Source organism: Pagrus pagrus, assembly GCF_965226575.1.
Source record: "Pagrus pagrus genome assembly, chromosome: 13".
NCBI lineage: Eukaryota > Metazoa > Chordata > Actinopteri > Spariformes > Sparidae > Pagrus > Pagrus pagrus.
In genome coordinates this window covers 15,396,617-15,403,748 of record NC_140197.1, presented here as the reverse complement: position 1 = coordinate 15,403,748, position 7,132 = coordinate 15,396,617, and the positions used below count along the sequence as shown (strand labels likewise).

The window sequence follows — 7,132 nt, the reverse complement described above, 5'->3', positions numbered from 1 at the left end:
ACTGAACATTTTAATGTTGCATAAGTTTTGAACAGTTTCTATTTCCTCCTGCCTTCTCCTTTCTTCCTGTCATTCTTGAAATTTCCTTCTTTTCAAAGGTATCTTCCAGGTTTTTTCTGCTGCTCCACTTGATCCTTCTTCATTTTCCCTCTCACTCTTCTCCAGATGCTCCTCTTTTATCTCTCTCTTTTGCACTTCTTTAACTTTACTCCTCGTCATCACCACAGGCTCATCTTGAATCTTTGTTTCTCTCTTCTTTCCCTTTTCACTCTTACTTTTCATCTTCTCCAAAGTCTTCTCTTGAATCTTTGCTTCTCTCTTCTTTCCCTTTTCACTCTTACTTTTCATCTTCTCCAAAGTCTTCTCTTGAATCTTTGTTTCTCTCTTCTTTCCCTTTTTACGCTTACCCTCCATGTTCTCCAAAGTCTTCTCTTGAATCTTTGTTTCTCTCTTCTTTCCCGTTTTACGCTTACCCTCCATGTTCTCCAAAGTCTTCTCTTGAATCTTTGTTTCTCTCTTCTTTCCCTTTTCACTCTTACTTTCCATCTTCTCCAAAGTCTTCTCTTGAATCTTTGTTTCTCTCTTCTTTCCCCTTTTACACTTACCCTCCATGTTCTCCAAAGTCTTCTCTTGAATCTTTGTTTCTCTCTTCTTTCCCTTTTCACTCTTACCCTCACCACTCATCTTATTCACCATACTGACTCGGTCACACACAGTTTTTCTTGAGTGAGTTGACAACAATTTTGCTGTTTCTGGGCTTACAAAAACCTGCTGCATCTAAAAAAAGAAAAAGAAATAAGGTGTGAAAATATATTCTAGATCATGTAGTTCGTCTAGCTCGGATGTTCAGGTGTGTTTAAGTGCGGTGCTCTTACACCAGGACGGACTTTGACTGCCACCTTGTCATTCTGTGGGAAAAGGTCAAAGCATGTTGTAAACAGTTTAGAAAGCCACAAAAAGTGAGCAGATCTACTTCACAGTCAAAAGTAATCATTTTGATTTGTTGGCCTCATAGAAACAGATTTTATCTGTCTAAACAAGTCTGTTTACTGTAAAATACTTTTTCTGACATGAGTAAGAGCTTTTCTTGTTTGTGTTATATGTGGTATATGGTGGTATATGTTGACATTATACTTACTACAGGTGTCTTGAGAGTGACAGGACTCACTGAAACCAGGGCTGTATTCAGTTTTAGGTCTGGAGATTGGCTCATCAATGGCTGTGTATCCTGTTAATTTAGCAATATGAATTAAAGAACAAATGAAATAGACAAGTGTGGGTTTTAAAAGCCAAGTTTCAAGTTTTTATTTTGCTAATGTGGTAAAACTTTAGCTTTTTGTGATATGATTATAGCTTGTTTCATGTACTGAGGTCCCCGTCTGTTTTTTTTAAAACGTCAAAAGTGGAAGTACTGAAAACTGTCAAAACTCACCATTTTTTGGTTCAAAGGCACAGATGCCCTTTTCTCATGCAGCTGGTAAGTCCTTTTTGGCACATGTTCCTCATCTTCTTCAGGATCTGGTACTGTTTCAGTTAGTGTGGTTTTCATATCAGCTGCATCATCCTCATCAGATGAGCTCACCATCTTTTTTTAGGAAAAATAAAGTATATTAAGCTCATTTTAGAATGACATATTTTAATTTGTGTGTGGAAACACTGCAGCTAGTCACATGTCTCACCTGCTGGTCTGAGGGCACAAGGGTCTTCTTGTTGTGCAGCTGGTTAAGCCTTTTTCTCACAGGCTTCTCTTGGCCCAATGGTTCCTGCTCCTCCTCTTCAAACCCCTGATTGTCTTCATTTTGTGCAGGTTTGTTGTCCTCCCTTTCAGAAGCAGTGGTCATGGTTTTATCTTTCTTGTGTTTCTCTCTGCGTTTCCTTGTCTTTGCAGCATATGTAGAAATTGCCATCATTGACAATCCTCTACTCTGAAGTGTGACCTCTGCTGGGTCCTCCGCTGTGCAAAGAAATGGATAAAATGAATACAAGTTGATGGATACTACAAGAAAAAATAGGTTTGGCATTGATTTAGATTGTTTGTTTAAAAAACCTTGATAAAATCTTTTGGCTGTGTTTGCATCATGGCACATAAAAGTCGTCACTTTCTGGTAGGTTTTATGGCCCAACTGCCGCTTGGCCTGGAGGAATAAATATAAAAAAGAAATACACACAAGTGCAAAATTCATTAACTTTTCACCACACTTAATTGTTTTTAAGATACAAAAAACCATGAGAAGTTATCTCACATAAGTGGCAACAGAGGAGCGCAGCATGTTGAAAGTTGGGGCTGTCCCCAAGCCCATCCCCTCCCAGGCCTCCTTGAAATATTCAGACAGCTTCAGCAGGACACCTCCACTGGTTGTGTGAAAGAAGGTAGAAGCCTCTTTGCCTCCTTCAATTCTGTTTCGAAGCAGGTTGTAACGCTGCAACCAGGAATACTCGCTTGGCTTGAGGGGTACAGCTGCTTCACCAAAGTACCTTTGAGTCTTGTGCTGTCCAACCTAATAATTCAGGAAAGTTGACTTTTCACTCTGACAAACTGATATAACAATGTTTATGTCTCTTGTGTCCTTTCAGTTTTTGTAATAATGTTTGCACTTACACGGATGATGCGGGCACCCTGCTTAGTCTTTTCTGCTGCCTTGACCTCCTTTGTGGTCATGTTGATCACAACACCCTTTCGGTGGCCTGTTGTTGCAATAATATAGCCACCTAGCAGTCCAAAAAACTCTTTCAGACATGCTCGGTCCTCTGGATGCTTCTCAAGGTCAACTGTAAAAGCAGAGGAAGGACATTGTATGCATTCACTCGCAATGATGATGTTCTTACCTAAGTACCACACGTTGGCCACACAAAAGCAGCAGAGACAAGCCCATATATAAAAACCCAGTTTGTAGATGTTAATCCCTGTAATGTAAAATCTGCAGAACGGTATCTTCACCCAAAGTTTGAGTCTGGAGAAGCCCCATAACATTAAATAAACCTTATTTTTACAAATCTGAAACTTATGCTGAGCAATGATTCATACCCAGTACTGCAGTGATCTTCTTCGGAGCCTCATCTATAAACCATGCATGTTTCTGTGCCTTGACCAGTCTCTCTGAAATTTTGAATAGCATTTATTATATGCATGTTCCCTGCTTTTAACAATGTGATGTTGATGTTTGGACGTGGGGTTATTAATGTTAAACATACCAGATTTACTTCGCCTCACACTGAGCTGGTGCCCAACCACATCCCGGCCAATATCTCTGATCCGGGCCCTCAGCTCTACCAAGATGGCACTGATTTTTTTTGTTCCGAGTCTGACAGATGGTGGTGCCATGTTTGAAATATATTTCATAAAGGCCACAACATCCATCAAATAGCATCTCTGTGTTGGGGGTTTGAAGCCTTTTTCTTGAAGGACTGCAACAAAACTTGAAGACAAAAACACAAATACAGTCATGTCCTCTACCCTTCGATGCACTAATGCTTCTTACAGTGTAGTACTTACCCACGGATTCTAGCATGGTTACTCAGGAAAAGAAGGTCAACATTTGGGATTGATGAGTCTGCCATGTACTCTAGAAAATCGACAACATGTTTGGCTCGCTGCTTGGCATTTTCAGAAGTTTTCCTACCAGGGTTGGCACCTTCTGTGTGGCCCCTAAATTCCTCGACCAATCTTACTGAAGAAGAAAGAATATAAAGCAAATCATATATCATCATCATCATAATATTTTTGCATGGATCTGCACATTAACACAACATCCCCTATCTTTCAAGTACTAGTACAGTGACTATGATATGATGGGATCTTCACCATAGCAAGGGGCTTTGCTGGGGGGAAATGGTGCACGTCTGCGATGTTTTGCTGCCTGAAAAAAGCACATGAAGCAGATTTTCTTAATTAAGAGTTACTGAAAAAATTGGTCATATTTAAGAAGTACACCAGAGGAATAACTCAACACTCACAGTTGCACGCATTGTTGAAGAATGTAGCTGCTTGAGCTCATCGTTCCTCATCTGGAGCAGGTTCTTCGCCACCCTTAGTTCAGCAGAAAGAAGCTGGCAGTTCCTGCACCCAGGATCAGGGGCCCTCAGGACAGAACGCCTTCTTGTTCGCTTGGTCTGTTGGTCAACTGTTCCTGTGTAGCAGGAAGCCTGGCTGGTTGAGGGAAAAGGATCCAGCATAGCTGGTGCTTCTGGGTCACAAGAAGCCTGGCTGGTTGAGGGAGAAGGATCCAGCATAGCTGGTGCTTCTGGGTCACAAGAAGCCTGGCTGGTTGAGGGAGAAGGATCCAGCATAGCTGGTGCTTCTGGGTCACAAGAAGCCTGGCTGGGAGAACTAGACATGGGGCCCGCAAGAGGAGGCACAGTGGTAGAAGCTGCAGCATGGGAAGCAGCCTCTATCACCCTCCTGACACCCTCTTCGATTGCTGCATCATCCACCTCGTCAAGATGTGAGACCATTGGTGGTGTGGGGTTCGAAGTACATAGGAGGGCCAGTTCTCTCGCAATGTATCTGTCCTTCGCTTTCTGTATGTACAGTTTAACCATTGGCTTCTGCAAAAAAAGCAGAACGTACATTTAGTAAATCATTTCATTCTGTCTGAAAAAGTTACATTATTGATATCTCATTACCTTTAGCATCATGCATGTATTTAACCAGCAATATTCTTTCTGTGGGATTTGTAGCACTAAATAAATACAGCATTTCCGAATCTATATTTACCACACAAGGATCAAATGAAGACAACAGACCCACCACACAGCAAGGAAGAACAAGCAGCACTACAAGGACCAAGTTGCTGGGTTTAAGATCTCAACCTAACTCAACAATACACATAAATCACACAGAGGGACTACCTTCAGGCTGTGGATCCTTTGCAGATGCTTGTCGAGTCGGTTAATATATTTAGACTTGCAGAAACGCACTGGGCAGTCCAGATTTGCACGAAAACTGGAGAAGCAAGAAGAGTCTTTGATTTAGTAGTAGAAAAAATGTTTGAAGAAAGAAAATATGCACACATTCTTTGTAACATGTGTAACCACTTTACACTTAAAAATGTTAAAAAAACATATGACACTTGCTCATACAGATTATTCATGACCTGCCTTGCATCTATTTTTGAGAGACTTTTGCAAAATCAGTTGTAGCCTCATACATCACAGACCGATATTTACATTTGCATTATGTTATTTGTTACTGAAAAAAGCACTTTTATTACAGTGACTATTTAAAAGCAACAACTCACTATACAAGAGTGATTTACAATATTGTTTTGGACCCTATTTCATTGATAGTGAAAAAGCACCATAAGAAGCCTCTTTAAGAGCATCCTGAAGAGGAAACAGGACACTTACTGTCGATGGGAAAACTTGCTCAGAAGACTCAACTCTGTTTTGTTGACCACCTTTTCTGTGCTTCTCAGGTGCTGGACTATATCAGCATACAGTTTCCCACAAATGAGACACTTGTGCTTGCACCTCTCATACTGCTTGCTTGGAGGGCTGCAGTCAGAAGATTCCTGTTGCTGTGGTCCTGCTGTCTGAGGCTCATCATCAGGTTCCTGTACATGGGCACAAAAATATTGCTCATAAAAGCCCAACAGTAGAGTATTATTACTTTATTATTACTTTAATTATCTGGGTGTAAGTTTATGCTTTTTTTACTTTACAAAATATATTTCCCACATTCCTGGGTAAATTAGTAAAATTAGCTTCTTTCTTCCTTGTTTATGTCATGTAAACAATGAATTGATCCATAATGTCATGATTTGGTCTTTTTGATCTTTTGTTTAAGGAATGAAGTTTTTTATTCCTGCATTTGGGTCCTGTTCCATTGTGTTTCCTTAATCGGTCATTACCAGTGTTGGGCACATTACGTAAAAGAAGTAATTAGTTATAGTTACTAGTTACTTCTCCCGAAAAGTAAGTAAGTGAGTAACTGAATTACTCTACTATAAAAGTAACCAGTTACCAGAGAAAGTAACTATTGCGTTACTCTTTCTTTTTTTTCAAAGTTTAAATATGTCTAAGATTTTGGCTGCGTCGTTCGTCGAAGATTCTCGAGTGAGTCACAGAACAGTTCCACTCCCGGCTGGCACGCTCTGCTGAGCTCAACTGAACTAAGAAAGGAATGAATCAGTTCATGAAGTGCAAAAACATCTAAAATGCCATACCCAAATTAAAATGATTGTAACTTCTGAACTGCTCTGGCCACATGTACTCTGTAGTTTCTTGTGCAACTGAAACTGAAACTGCAACAGAAACACTGTAGGTGACACAGAGACAGAGTAATGGGCCTCTGAAGTCAGTAAAAATGTAAAATTTTGGGCTGCCTAAAATCAAAAATGTTTTTCAGGATGAATAACTGCCTGTGGTTTCATCTGAGGGGATAAATGACAGTATGGGGCTGTAGGCACAGTATAAGTGAACACATGTTTCAAATTTGAAGAAGATAGCACAAAGTGTGACCATCCTACAGTGTTTTTCCATGAAGAGATCCAGGCCGAGTTCCAAATGGACACATGGTAACCAAATGAACAGCCACACCGTTACATTCAGGTATACACTGCTCTGGCGGGGGGTCAATTAGCACATGTCAAACGTCATTCGAAAGGTTGAAACCTCCTCTAGAAGATGGAGATGACAAATCTAAACTCTTCATGACAGTCTAGCAATGAAATGCAGTTGAACAAAAGCACCCCAAATTCGAGAAGAGGAGTTAAACAGGAAAACAAGGATTCAAGGATTCTTTATTGTCATGCCAGACATGTTCACATGGCATGATACGAAAAAACTGTTCTAAGGTCCTGTTAGTGAGTGATAAATAAACTACGCTAAAATGTAAAGAATATATATGATATAAATAGAGCAAGAGCAATAAAATAAAAACAGTAAATAGGTCTATGGGGTTGTACAAGGTGACAGGTGTGCAGTGCAAGTTCTGAGATATTGTGCATTTTATTGTGCAGGAGGCAACAGTCCTACAGTGCTCCACCAGAGCTCAACAGTCTCACAGCCTCTGGGAAGAAGCTGTTCCTCAGTCTGGTGGTACAGCACCTGATGCTCTGCAGCCTCCTGCCTGAGGGGAGGGGGACAAACAACGTGCTTGCGGGGTGGGTGGGGTCTTTCCAGATGCTGGAGG

The 7,132-nt window shown here is 40.7% G+C and overlaps 3 long non-coding RNA genes across 3 annotated transcripts; all 3 read right to left on the bottom strand.

The window, feature by feature from the left end:
- Positions 1-272: 272 nt before the first annotated feature.
- Positions 273-1,215, bottom strand: LOC311267442. Its single transcript, XR_014623840.1, has 3 exons — positions 1,139-1,215; positions 876-908; positions 273-777 (listed from the first exon to the last, which is right to left on the bottom strand). It is a non-coding gene; the product is annotated as an uncharacterized lncRNA (long non-coding RNA).
- Positions 1,216-3,358: 2,143 nt separating this feature from the next.
- On the bottom strand, positions 3,359-3,991 carry LOC311268014. The gene is made up of 4 exons (XR_014623904.1): positions 3,955-3,991; positions 3,803-3,857; positions 3,494-3,668; positions 3,359-3,416 (listed from the first exon to the last, which is right to left on the bottom strand). It is a non-coding gene; the product is annotated as an uncharacterized lncRNA (long non-coding RNA).
- A 473-nt stretch (positions 3,992-4,464) lies between these two features.
- Positions 4,465-5,563, bottom strand: LOC311268807. The gene is made up of 3 exons (XR_014624013.1): positions 5,347-5,563; positions 4,849-4,942; positions 4,465-4,545 (listed from the first exon to the last, which is right to left on the bottom strand). It is a non-coding gene; the product is annotated as an uncharacterized lncRNA (long non-coding RNA).
- Between the last annotated feature and the right edge of the window lie 1,569 nt (positions 5,564-7,132).